The following is a 15479-nucleotide window of genomic DNA, read 5'->3' on the forward strand; positions in this document are numbered from 1 at the left end:
TCATCACCACCTTTCCACACTCAAGTTTTGGAACCAAGTACCATGACCAAATCAACTCTGCCATTGTTCCTGTTCTCTTCACCTATTGTCCCATTCACTATATTTATAGCTTTTCAGACCAAAATACACTTCCCTGTTTACCATATTTTTGTCTCATACCTTCCTCATTAGAATGTAAGCTTTCTCATAGTGGTGACTACCTTTATTTTCATATTTGTATTCTAGTATGCCATAGTATTTAGCACATAGCTATAATGTAATCACAGTATTTTCATTCATTAATGCAATTATTCCTTAAAATATGGATATGCAATCAAGCTTCCAAATACAACTGGGTTTTTTTGGTTTGTTTTATATATTAATGGTATGCAGAGGGAGAAGCAATTGTTGGCAAGAAGACTGAGCATGGTAGGTATTTACTTAAGGGATTTATTAAGTTAATTGCAGATGTTTTTAGGGAAAGACAGGTGGATAGAGGATGTACCATGTCAAAAAATACTGAGAAATAAAAGACATGTATGGGGAAGTCAGCTGTATAATGTCTATAGATTTATTTGAAATTCTAATGATGACTAAAATGGATCTTCTCTGAGGCTCTATTTGAATCCTTAGCTTCTAGTTTCAGTTCAGTTCTAATATACATCTCCTAGATGTCTTGGTTAGGTCAAGAATGTCTGCATCTTTTCCATTTAAAATTTCTTCCTGATGGGACCTGCAGAGCCTAATATCCCTCCCTACAAAAGGGTGGGGGAAAAGAAAAATGGTGAAGGGAAAAAATGGTAAGCCAAAGATGGAAGACAGCATCAGATTGAGGCATTCTGAAGAAAAACTGAAGGGAAAATTAATTATGGCATCATGACTCAGAACCCTGAATTATATATTTTTTTATTTTTGATGTTCATATTATTACTTGCTGCTCCCAATTTACTATCAATAAGTGATAGTAGATGTGATAGAAATTCTATTTTAGTTTGTATCATTTCTCTATTACTGTGGTACCAAACAATAGAATGTTCCAAAGGAGACATTCTGAAAAATGCCACATGATATGAGGACCATCTCCAGTAGAAACTATACTAATATTGTTACCTGAAGGACAAGGATTGTATGGCTTTCCATGTTATCCTGGCAGAGATACAGACATCATTCTACAGCAACAGACATGATTTAGCCATTTTTATGATTGAAATCATGGTGTGCTCTAGCAATTCTAATTATTCTGATATTTTACGTTATTGTTCCTGCTTACTGATAAAGTCTGATAAAAGTATAAATCTGAAATATAAAAAATAATAATGTAATATTGCAGAACATCCCTGCACCAGGGAAAAGAAGAAATGACAAACTAGCTGTGAGTCATCCTGGTTCTGAGTTTATGAAAAGGGAATAGAAGAAAATAAGAATGAAATTTGTCTCCCTTCATAATTAGCGATATTTATGCAGTGTTCTATGAATGTCTTCAAAGTAAAATAAAAACTATTCATTTCTTCACTTCCTTCCCTTTTACAAAGGCTTATTAAGATAACTGATGTTAGGATTGACATTTTGGTTTCTAACAGTACAGCATTCACCAAAGAGGCAAGTTTTACAATCTAGGCAAGTTTTACAATCTAGTGGTATGGTAGAAATAGGGTCACATAAACAACCTCTTAATGTATGTTAGACATTCAGTTAGAAAAACTTGGGTTCAAATCCCTGACTCTTGCTAAGTAAGTGACATTAGTCAAGTTACTTTGAGTATATCAAGTACTTCATTGATAAAATAGGAATAATAATAATAATAATAATAATAATAATAATAATAATAATAAATAGTAATAGCTCTAGTGCCCACCTTTTAAAGTTGTTGTGGAATTCAAGTTCAATAATATATGTCAAATGTTTTGCAAACTTTAAAGTGTTATCTAAATGTCAACTATTATTATAGACAGATGCTTAATTTTTTTAGAAAAATACCATGACTACCAAAATGTTTCTGGCAGAGATGAAACTGGGAGATAGGAATGAATTCCAATATTAAGTAACATGCTAAGGAAGCTAAGTCCAGCTGCCAAATGGAAGACTAAAAAATAAGTTTCTTCAGCATCTAAATGATTTATTCATAAGTATTTGATTTATAGTTGATTCCATTACTTGTCTGTATGACCAAAGGGAGTAGCCTATCTGCAGTCCTCTCTGACATGATTCAAGTTCATGTTCACTCATAGATCTTCTATAGATGGTGCTTAAGACCATCCTCTATGTCTCTTTACATTCCAATGGACAGTGAACAAGTTGTGAATATGATTAATTGCTACTTTGCTACTTGATTGCTTCTACTGCTTCAATTGCTACCACTTTCTTTATATAAATTATTTTATTTGTTTTCTAAATATATACAATAGTAATTTCTACCTATCATTTTTTGATAAGGTTTTGAATTTTACACATTTCCCCCTTCCCTCCCCCTTCCCCCCCAAAGGCAGTCTGATAATCTTTTCATTGTTTCCATGCTCTTCCAATGATCAAAATTGAATGCGTCAAGGAAAAAAGAAAATATTGTAAATGGCAAAATTATGTAGTACATAAGAAAACTATTTTTAAAAAAATGAAGGTCTTTGGTCTTTATTTAAACTTCTTTCTCTGGAAACAGATGATATTCTCCATTGCAGATACCCTAAAATTGTCCCTGATTGTTGCACTGATGAAATGAGCAAGTGCATTAAGGTTGACCATCACCCCCATGTGACTGTTAGGGTGTACAATGTTCTGGTTCTGTTCATCTCACTCAGCATCAGTTCATGCAAGTCTTTCCAGACTTCTCTGAAGTCCCATCCCTTTTTATTTCTATTAGAACAATAGTATTCTGTAACATACATATACCACAATTTGTTCAGTCATTCCCCAATTGATGGACATTCACTCGGTTTCCAATTCTTTGCTACCACAAACAGAGCTGCTATCAATATTTTTGTACAAGTGATGTTTTTACCCTTTATCATGATCTCTTCAGGGTTTAGATCCAGTAGATACTGGTATAGCAGGATCAACGGGTATGCACATTTTTATTGTCCTTTGGGCATAATTCCAAATTGCTTTCCAGAAGGTTGGGTCAATTCACAGTTCCACCAACAATGTATTAATGTCCCAGATTTCCCACAGCTACTAGTTTTTGAGCATAAGTCATCTTGGGAATTATGTCTCATACTACTTGAACTTAGCACATACTACTCTATTGTCCTTTGGGTCATCCAAAATTTTAATTTCCTCTGAGACTATGGTATTCTAAAATTCATAACTGTGAAGTATCACTACAAGACTATTTTGGTTCAATTATAGGTTGTTGGACCAGTGCACAACTTGAAAATATTGAAAGTAGAACCATATCCTATGTGGAATCTAGCCTGGTTACATCCTCTAATTGAATTCTGGATCTTCATTAATCTTTTTATTGTTTTTATAGTAAACACATGAAATGAGGAATAAATAGACAGACTAAACATCCAACAGTCCATATTATATTCTGATCAATAGGCATTTTTCATAATTTGACTTTTACATATAGATTACTAGGACAAGGTATTATGGAAAATAATGAACTCCATTATAAGGAGCTAAACTTCAAGAAGAGAAATTGGTCTAAGAAAGTTCAAAGCTCTCAAGAATGAAATTCTGAAGACATGAAGGAAAATATTATTTTAATGTGGCAAGGGAAGAGAAGTTGCCTGAAGAAGACAACTGTAGATGAAAGGGAATTCATCAACCAACTTAGTTATTTTCAAGATGGAAATGTCTTAAAAGAAAATGAAAGCAAAGGTAGACAATAGAGGATGAATTTTTAAAATGTGGCATAGTTTTTTAATTATTGATAGCATTACATTCATAACATTAAAGTTGCATTTAGTATGAAAGATTGAAAACAAAACAAAGATAACAATAGAGATTTATATTAGTTGTACTGGAGCAAGGAAGAGGCTAAAAGAAAGACTAGGATCATTGCTTGGAGTGGGTAAAACAAATAAAAAATGTAGTTGTCTATTCTATTTCTCTTCCATTTTCTTTGCCAAGAGGAATGATCTTTGGACTAGAAAGAACCCTTAAAATGGCTAATGTGCAATAGATACCAAGATTTATCACAGGACAGTAAAAAAAAGAAAGCCAATTGTCCTTTAATTGGTTCAGACACTGATCAACTACATCTCAGAGTACTAAAAGAACTGGCATGTGTGATTTCTGAATCACTGTAAATATCCTTGAAAGATTGGAAATGTGGAAAAGAACCACAAGACTGGAAAATAGCAAATATTAGCTCTATTTTCAAAAAAATACCTGAAGAGAATGAAACTAAAAAAAAAAAACAACTATATGCCAAAATGGGTCCCAAGATAAAAAAGTGTCTCCATAAGGGATTCAGGGATTCAGGACTTTGTGACACTAGAAAAATACTCCACAAACCCTCCTTAGAAGGACTGGCCTTTTTTTTGTTTTTGTAAGGTGATGGGATTAAGTGACTTGTCCAAGGTGACACAGCTAGGTAAGTATTAAGCTAAGTAAACTATTAAATCCATCTGAGGCCAGCTTTGAACTCAGGTGCTCCTGACTCCAGGGCCTAGCTGCCCCTATCTAGATGTCCAAATATATATAATTCACACAAATAAAAATGGTAAATTGTTAGGGGGGGCAGGTACTAGCTAAGGAAACAAGAAAGGTAATATGCAGATGGTGTCATTTGAATAAACTTTTAAAGGGAAGAAGGGTTTTGGGAAGGCCAAAATTAGAATGAATTCTAGACAGAGAGTATAAAGATACAGAGAAGGAAAATGAAATGTCAAATGTATAGAGAGAAAGAAGGGTAGTTTGCCAATACCACAAAGTGTCAAAGGAGGCGGAATATATAATAAAATAGGAAAGGCTCCAGAATTCTCCATCTAAAGCTAGGAAGGTCTTCGAAAGCTATATAGTCCAATTTCCTTTTCTGATAGAAGAAGAAATAGAGGTTCAAGACAAGTAACTTGTCTTAGGTTATCCAGACAGTAAGGGATTAGAATTTCAACCCAGATTCTCTAACTCCAGGGATAATTTTCTTTCCACCATATCATTAAATGCTAAATAAAGGAATTTAGGAGAGAGTCATTGTAATTTATTGAGTAGGGAAATCATAAAGTCAGCTGTATACTTTGAGAGATTCACTTTGGCAACTGAGTGAAGTATGAGATGAGTCAGAGATGTGAATTAAGAACCTATTGAAGTAATCTAGATGAGTGGATGATGAAAGCCTTACCTGGGGTAGTGATCATGTGGGAAAAAATGAATAAGTTCTGCAGCTATTATAGAAGTTGAAATTAGATGATCTAGCAAGAGACTTGGACATCTGACATAAAGGAGGGTGAGGAGTCAAGGATAATATCAAAGGTTACTAGAAGAACAGTGGTACCCTCAACAGTAATTTTGAAATTTCAGAAGAGATTCTTTTGGAAGTAAAGATAATTGTTTTGTTCAAAGTAACATGTTGAGTTTGATATGGCTGTAGGTCATTTAATTTGACATGTTCCATATGCAATTGGAGATGCATGACTAGAGTTCATTTGAGAGGTTCAGTCTGAATATCTAGCTTTGAGAATCATATGTAGAGAGAGGAGATAAATAAACTGATGGGGTTAATGAGATCCCTAAGTGAGAGCAGGTAAAGATAAAGTAGAAGGGGGCCCAGGAGAGCGGTTTAAGTTATATTTACAACTAAGGTATCTGTTGAGAAGTAGGGGTCAGATAGAAAAAAAAATGAACAGAGTGTTATAGAAGATCAGAAAGGAGAGCATATCTAGGGGGAAAGGGTGGTCAACAGTGTCAGCTGTTACAGAAAGATAGAGAAAATGAGGATTAAGAAAAGGATAATGAATTTGGCAATTAAGACATTACTGGAAAATTTGGAGAGTAGTTTCTGTTGAGTGATGAGCTAGGAAGCTATATTGTAAAGGTACTATTTTGCTCCATCAAGTAAAATTTTTATTATTATAGTTAGTTCTCTGCATCACAGTTTCAGAAAGTCAATGATAATCTAAATTGTCTAGAGAACAGTAACCAGAATGATGAAGACCCTCTGAGTTCATATCATTTGAGGAAAAGAAAAGATGGAGATAGATAGGGGAGAAGACATGATACATATCTTCAAGTATTTGAAAGATTGTCATGTACAGCAACCCCTGAGAGAGAACTGGCCACAAAACCCCATAGGATTTGCAGTTTTTCTGCATTTTCAGAGAATAAACTACCTCAAGAACCACAAAGATTATAAAGATAAATTTAGAAATAGAGAAAAATAATCCCATTTTGTATCCACTTCTGATTCTCCTTCCATAGTCATTATAAATGCTCTGTGGATGCTGCATCTTAACAGAGGCTCACATGAAACTTTTGAATAGATTTGTTTTCACTTACATTGCTTTTTGCTCTTTTGTGAAACCTAATATGTATACAATTTTTCTCCAAAGGTTTAAGAAATGAGTTTGTATTTGAAAGTGACTTTGCTCAGGGTTGCTGTGCCTATCTCTCCATTTGACAAACAAATTAAATGTTTTCTGGCCAAGGTAGCTTCTGGACTCTTTTCTTTTCTTTGTGGTGACTGTTTTACAAAAATTCATTGCAGCAAATTCTCACAAGTGAGGTAATTTCTTTGCTTTTCTCCAATTCCATTTACCATTTGGGGGAGGTATCGGTGACTCATTTGAATAACACAGATTGAAGTTGTTACAATTGTGCTTTCATAAAATCCTACTCTGATACCCCATCATTAAGATTCTGAATTCTTAAACACTATGCCAGGAAAGCATAATTTTTTATGTCCCTTTGTACCTTACTGGAAAGTCTCTGAGTGTGGTCCCAGTGGCAGTCTGTTTAGTTAAGTATAAAGACTCATCATCAGAGATAATTCAGTTTTGAACACCATATCCATTACAACTTATGAAATAAATTAAAAAGATAAATGGCCCCTCAGTCTTATGTAGCTCCATTCTACTTCTACAATGATAAAATATGATGATAGAAAAGGGGTCATAGAGTACTATGGTTTGGGCATTGTTTATAAATATTAGTATATGTATTGGTCTTCTGTTCAATAATCAATGAATTGACATTATTAAAACTGATAGGACTTTTGGAACAGAGCCCAGATGGCAGTGTGAAACTAGCCTGCTCCTAGAGCTTTTCCTTATACAACATTATATGAAGCCTTAACACAGACATTAAAGCTACAGATATCACCAAAAAATAGATTGAAACAAGTTTTCAGGCCAGCAGAGAGGATCCCATCCTCCAAACAAAGTATGAACCCTGGGAACACTGGGGCAACAGACAGGACTGGGCTGGGAACAAACCATTGCTTAGACATAACCAGGACACAAAGGAGGAAACAAACCTCTGCATAGGCAACACCTGGGCTGTATAGGCAACATCTTGGCAAATGATAAGTCAAGGATCAGATCCCAACTCCAGCACAAAAAATTCAGGACTATACTCCCTATAGCCCACGAGCAGAGTTCAACATCCAAAATGAATAAAAAAATAAAAGAATCTTTACTATAGAAAACTACTATAAAGATAGAGATGAGAAAAATGCCTTCTCAGAAGAAGAAAGAAGTGGTAAATTACCTACTTGTAAGTCAAAGGAGTTTATGAATTGGACTCAAATCAAAAACATCATAGAATAGTTTTAAAATTATTTTAAAAAACAAAAAAGAGAGGAAGAAGAAAAATGTAAAAAACAAATGAGAACCATGCAAGAAAATTATGAAAAATTGACCAAAGAAATCAATTTTAAAAGTAAAACTAACCAACTGGGAAAATAATTAACTCATCAAAAATAAAATCAACCAACTGAAAAAGGAATGTAACTCATCTAACAAGCAAATCAACCAACTGAAGAGGGAATGCAATTCAACAAAAAAGGAAAATTAACCAAATAGAAAAAGAAAAGAACGCACTGTAAAATAAAATTAACCAACAGGAAAAGGAAGCACAAAAGTTAACTGAAGAAAATAAAACCCTTAAAATTAGAATTGGACAAATAGAAACTAATGAATCTATGAGACATCAAGAATTCCATCAATAAAATCAGATGGCTAAAATAACCTGAAGAAAATATAGGGTAACTTTAGGAAAAACAAATGACCTGGAAAATAGATCCAGGAGAAAAAAGTTATCAATTATTGGTCTACCAGAAAATTTAGACAAAAAAAGACCCTGGAAAAATATCTTTTTAGGAAATTATCATGGAAAATTTCCCTAATATTCTAGACTAAGAAGACAAAATAGTCCTTAAAAGAATACCCAGAACACCTCCAGAAAGTGATCCCAGGATGTAAACTCCAAGTACTATCATAGCCAATTCCAGAATTCTCAAAGAAGAAAATACTGTAGACAAAAAGAAGCAATTTAAATAAAAAGGAAGCATCCTGAATAATACAGGACTCATCAGCTTCAACACTGAAATATTGCTGGACGTGAAATGTTATATTTCAGGGGGCAAAGGACTTTGGATTACAACCAAGAATTTACTGCCCTGAAAAATTCAGCAAAATTCATATTCTATCAGAGGAAAAGATGAATTTTCAAGGAAATAAAGGATTTCAACATTTTCTGATAAAAAGATCAGACCCAAACAGAAAAAAATCAATCTTCTAATAACAAGACTCAAGAGATGCATGAAAGGTTAATGGAAAGGGGGAAAAAAATGCAAGTTCAGAATATTAGATTATATACATCCCTATCATTTCTAATTCTTGAGAATTGTATTTCTCTTAGGATAGTGTACTTGAAGGGATTGCATTTAGAGTACATCTTGTCTTTCAGTTGATTCTTATCCTTTGTTATTGAAGAAGATCAAAATGACATCACTTTGTCCAACTTGGCTGACCAGACCAATAGGAGCTGAGAATGCTCTGCCACAGGTCAGGTCCAGGTGAAGACCTGGAGTGTTTACTCTAAACTCAAGTATTTCCTATTTCCTTAGAGCTACTTTAATTCTGCTTTGCTCATATTGCTCAGCACTTTCTTTGATGAGGGCATCCTTTGCTAGACAGTCCTGTGCCAGTGTTTCCCATGCCTTAAATCAAATCTGAAGTTCTTAAGAGATACCTTCAGAGTATTCCAGTACTTAGGAGTACTTAGAGTACTCTCTATACAATTAGACCTTGCTTTTCTAGATACTTAGTTAAGGAGTGTTGTAATACAACAGGGAGCACACTCAGAAGAATTGGACATAAAGAGATTAGGAAGTGATCTTGCCTTAATCCATACATTAGTTAATAAGGTGTTTTAAGACCATAGTTGGGACAAAGGAATAGAGTGTACTTTATACTTTGGTTGGGGAGGATTATAGTGCTATAACTGGAGTACTATAGAGAAGGAGGGAAAAAGTATACTTATAGGAACTGAACATGAAAAACATCATGAAGAGATTTTGCTTTACTTGACACTTTGCCTACAATTGGAAGGAGTAGACTTGGGGGGAAGGGTATAAATGGTTCATGAAATAATTAGATTTTGCATGATACTTAGGCTCATGAGGATTGTGTGTCCATGGAGGTACTTGAAAAAGTGATATGGTAAAGTGATTAAAATTTGAAGTGATTTGTGACTCTTGAGAAGTGTATTTCTAATGAGACAAAGAGAGTGGAGGGCACTTAGTGACTATGAGGCAATGCTGCTTATCAAGCAATCAATCAACCTACCTTTGAAAATCATACTTCTATCAGGACAGATAAAAGAAATATATTTTGACAAAGAAGTTGCAAGTACAAGTCAGGGTTAAAATAACATAAAAAGAAGGACCTTACTAGGAAAAGGCCAGGCATTAGTGAATAAATAACACCAGATGAAGAGGCACATAAATTTATTATAGAAAAAAGAAGGGAGGGTATGAACACTGAGTAAATCTATTCCATAGATTTGGCCCAGAGAGGGAAATATATATACTCCTAATAGGATTTATAAAACAGTTCTACCTTACAAGTAAATAGGTAGGAAGAAAGGAAGAGGAAGAAGGGACTAATAAAAGGAGAAGGCAAAGATAAAACTGAAAGTAAATTTAAAATTTATATTTAAAAGAAAAGTCAAAGAGGAAAGAAAAAAAACATTGGTGAGGAAAGGAAAGAGAAAGTTATAAACAGGGAAAGACAGCATGGAGGGAAATACAGAATTAATCATCTTAACTATAAATATGAATGGGATAAACTTTCCCTTAAAATGGAAGCAGATAGCAGAATGGTTATTATAAAAACCAGAATCCTGCAATATGTTGTTTACAAGAAATACATTTTAAGCAGAGAGATACAGGGTAAAAGTAGAAGGTTGAAGGACAATATATTATACTTTAGCTGAAGTAAAAAAAAAATCAGTGATTCTGATCTCAGACAAAGCAAAAGTAAAAAATAAATCTCATTAATAAGGATAAGGAAGGAAACTACATCTTCTTAAAAGGTCCTTAGTCAATGAAGTTATATCATTATTAAACATATATATATATATACATATATATATATATATATCTCAAGTGATATAGCATTCAAATTCTTAGAGCAGAGGCTAAATGAATTACAAGGTGACATCAACCCCAAAATTTTGATAATAGAGACCCTCAGTCTCCCTCTCTCAAAATAAGAAATCTAACCAGAAATAAAACAAGAAGGAACTTAAGAAGATAAATAATATCTTAGAAAGCTTAGATATGATAGACCTATGAAGAAAACTGATGGGGATAGAAAAGAATAAACCTTTTTCAGTACATGGCACCTATACCAAAACTGACCATCTACTGGGCCATAAAAACCTTACACTGAAATGCAGAAAGGTAAAAATTATAAATGCATGCTTTTTTTTTGGTTTTTGCAAGACAATGAGGTTAAGTGGCTTGCCCAAGGCCACACAACTAGGTAATTATTAAATGTCTGAGGCTGGATTTGAACTCAGGTACTCCTGATTCCAAGGCTGGTGTTCCATCCACTTCGCCACCTAGCCACCCCAATGCATGCTTTTAAGATTAAGATGCAATAAAAATTGTATGTAATAAAGAGCCATGGAAAGATAAACCAAAAATTAATTGGAAACTAAATAACAATTTTAAAGAATGAGTGGTTCAAACAACAAATCATAGAAGTAATCAACTATTTCATCCAAGAAAATGATAACAATGAGACATCACACCAATTTTATGAGATGCAGCCAAAGAAATTTTGAGGAAATATTATATCTCTAAATGCTTATATAAATAAAATAGAGAAAAAGATCAATGAATTTGGTATGCTACTAAAAAAGCTAGAAAAAGAACTAATTAAAGATCCCCAATTAATACTAAATTAGAAATTCTGAAAATCAAAGGAGAGATAAATAAAATTGAAAGCAAGAGAACCATTGATCTAAAACATAAAGCTAAGAGTTGGTTTTATGAAAAAAAAATAAAATAGATAAATGTTTGGTTAATCTGATTTTAAGAAAAGAAAGAAGAATACCAAATTACTAGTATCAAAAATTCACCACAATGAGGAGGAACTTAAAGAGATAATTTGGAGCTACTTTGCTAAAGTGTATTCCAATAAATTTGATAACCTGAGTGAAATGAAGGAACATTTACAAAAATACAAACTACCCAGATTAACAGAAGAGGAAATAAAATACTTAAATATCCCCATTTCAGAAAAAAGAAATTGTAGAAAACATCAATAAGCTCCCTAAGAAAAAATCTCCAGGTCCAGATGGATTTCAAAGTAAATTCTACCAAATATTTAAGAAACAATTAATTCTAATTCATTTTTTTAAAAAGGAGGAAGGAGTTCTGCCAAATTTCTTTTATGACATCAATATAGTACTGATTCCTAAACCAGGAAGAGTCGAAACAGACAAAATGATAGACCAAACTCTCTAAATAACAATGTAAATAAAATTTTTGCTAAGAAATTAAGAGGATAACACATCATAATCAAGATGGATTTATGCCAGATAGTCAGGAATGGTTCAATTTTAGGAAAACACTCAACATAATTAAACATATCAATAACAAAGTCAACATAAATCATATGATTATCTCAATAGGTACTGAAAAAACCTTTAACAAAATACAACTTCCATTCCTATTAAAAACACTAGAGAGTATAAGAATAAATGTTTTCAAAACAATAAGCAGTTCCTATTTAAACCATCTAAAACCATCAACAAATATATCTAATAGGGAAGAACTGGGAGCATTTCCAATATGATCAGTGCTAAAACAAAGGATAAAAATGCCCTTTATCACCATTACTATTAAATATAGTATTAGAAATGTTAGCTTTAGCAGTAAGAGAAGAAAACCCAATTGACAGAATTAGAACTGACAATGAAGAAGCAAAACTTTCATTCTTTGCAGATTATATGATGGTATCTTTAGAGAACCCTAGATAATCTTTAAAAAACTACTTGAAACAATTAACAATTTCAGTACCTACAGTAGCAAGGTTATAAAATAAATCCACATAAATCATCAGCTTTTCTTCATATGAACAACAAAGCCCAAGGACAAGAGACAGAAGGAGAAATTCCATTTAAAGTAACTTCAGACAACATAAAATACTTGAGAACCTATCTCCCAAGACAAATTCAGAAACTGTATGAACACAATTACAAAACACTTTATATATATATATATATATATATATATATATATATATATATATATATATATAAAATCAGATCTAAATAATTGGGAAAATATCAGTTACTCATAGTTAGGCCATGCTAATAAAATAAAAATGACAATTCTACCCAAATTAAACATTCAGTGCCATACCAATCAAACTACCAAATAACTATTTTACAGAGCTAGAAAAAATATTAACACCATTCATTTGAAGGAACAGGATAAGAATATCAAGGGAACTGATGGAAAAATGCAAAGTAAGGTAGCATAGTTTTAGAAATATACTATACTATTGTATAAAGTGGTAGTCATCAAAACTGCATGGTACAGGGGCAGCTAGATAGAGCACCAGCCCTGGAATCAGGAGTACCTGAGTTCAAATTCAGCCTCGGATGCTTAATAATTACCTAGCTGTGTGGCCTTGGGTGAGCCACTTAACCCCATTTGCCTTGCAAAAACCTCAAAAACAACAACAAAAAAAACCTTGCTTGGTACTAGCTAAGAAATAGAGTAATGGACCAGTGGATTAGGATAGGTACAAAAGATACCATGGTAAAGGACTATAGTAATCTATTGCTTGACAAACCCAAAGACTCACTACTTGACAAAAATTATTGGGAAAGTGGAAAATAGTATGACAAAAACTAGACATAGACTCACATCTCATACCCTATACCAAAATAAGTTCAAAATGGGTACAGGATTTAGGCATAAAGGGTAATGCCATGGACCAATTAACAGATCAAGAAATATTCTATCTGTGGTATCTATTAAAAGGGTTGAAATTTATGACCAAGCAAGGAAATATAGTACATTATAAATTGCAAAATGGATGATTTTGACTATTAAATTAAAAGATTTTGCAGTAATAAAACCAATGCTGCCAAGAATAATGGAGACAATTTTCAAAGCTAGGGCTTCTAATAAAGGTCTCATTTCTAAAATATTTAGAACATTGAATCAAGTTTACAAGGTTGTAAGTCATTCCTTAATTGATAAATGATCAAAGGATATGAACAGTTTTCAAAAGAAGAAATTAAAGCTATATATAATCATTTGGAAAAAATGCTCCAAATCGTGGTTGATTAGAGAAATGAAAATTAAAACAACTAAAACAGCTATCAGATTGGTCAAGATATCAAAAAAGGAAAAATGATCTTGTTGGAGAGATTGTGGGAAGATTGAGACATTAATGCATTTTTGGTGGAGTTTGGTGGAAAGCGATATGGAACTATGCCTAAAGTGCATTAAGACCAATCATATCCTTTGACTCAGTAATTCTAATTCTTTTGCAAAGATGCAGAAGCTGGGAAATTCTAAAGGAAAAATATCTGATGAGATCCTTCAAAATAAATCAACATCAATGACATCAATGCAACAGCATACCCTGAAAAGCACAATTCAAGTTTGAGAAATGAAAGAGGTTTAAGGTTTATACACTTAAGCCTATATAGCATGCATTGTTGTCCAGGCCAGATTCATGCCAGTATGGTACTTCAGGTTTGCAAATGGCATGTGTATAACCAATTAACAGTCAAAAGGAAATTTTCTTAACAATAGCATAGAAAACACTTTCAGGAAGGATACAATAACAACTCACTTGAGTACAATTATGCAACCTCTTTGCTGATCATAGTAGCAATAGCAATCAAACCCAAGAGAGGCCTCTGGAGCTGATTTTTTTTCCCCTTAGGACAGAGGCATCAAGACCAACAGTACAATCATTACTCACCTGAATCAATTTAGTCCTAAAGTCAATTTCAATACTTTTCAAGGAAAAACTATTCTTTTACCTAACCTACATTGCAAATACTTGCTCCTGCAACATCATTAAAATATACTTATAATATCATATAATCCATTAAAATTTCAGTTCTCTGCAGAATAATCAGCAAAGGTATTGTTAAGGATAGTCATCCTTTAAAATGAAGATGAGATGACTTCTACGATTCTGATTCCATTACCTAAAATAATTTATTTTAATTATTATTGCACTGCCATACTTATTTAAAGTAGCATATAACCCCTTACTTTTTTTAAAATATAAAAAGGAACTTGGACATGTTCTATTGAAAATTCAAGCTCAACAGTACAGTTGTGTTATGTTGAAATATAGTAATGGCCTCAACATCCGTTGAGTTATATTGCTCTACCTTTGCCTGTGTTAAGTGATCCCATATTTCTGTGCTTATTAAATTTATGTTTTCTCTTTTTATAACTTTTTTATCTCTACCTTTGGTGTCACATTCTCAGTTGTTTGCTTTTTTATTTACACTCTTACCACCAGAACCCTTCTTCCTACCTATTGTGAGTTTGAAAATTCAAATCAGTTTAATTTTAAAAATTTCCTGAAATCAGTAGTAAACCTTGCTAGAATTGCATGTAAATATCACTTTCACTCAGTTCAATAAATATTAATAAATGTTTGTCATGAGTAAGATTGAATGTTGAATTTGGAATAAATGAATCAAAAAAAAGATCTGAAAATGACTCAGGTAAGTCCTGGGAATAAATAAATTTGCTATTTATTAACATGAACCTTATAACAGCTCCTTCAACTGTTCCAAAGCATTTTTACATCCCTTATCTCTGATTAGTTTCATAAGATTATCAGACAAATGTGATCTAATTATATGAGATACTATTTTATGATTTATTTTATAGTCTATCTGCCCCCACCAGCTCTATTTCCCCTCCTTTTTCTTAATCTTTTTTTATTTCTTCTATTTCCCTTATATTCTATTACATGAAAACACCTATTATTCTTTCCCTTTTCATTCATTTCTTCCTCCTGTCTTTACACATAGCAAATCTTTCCTTTCAAAATTTGAATCAA

The sequence above is a fragment of the Macrotis lagotis genome, chromosome 2 (assembly GCF_037893015.1).
Source record: "Macrotis lagotis isolate mMagLag1 chromosome 2, bilby.v1.9.chrom.fasta, whole genome shotgun sequence".
Taxonomy (NCBI): domain Eukaryota; kingdom Metazoa; phylum Chordata; class Mammalia; order Peramelemorphia; family Peramelidae; genus Macrotis; species Macrotis lagotis.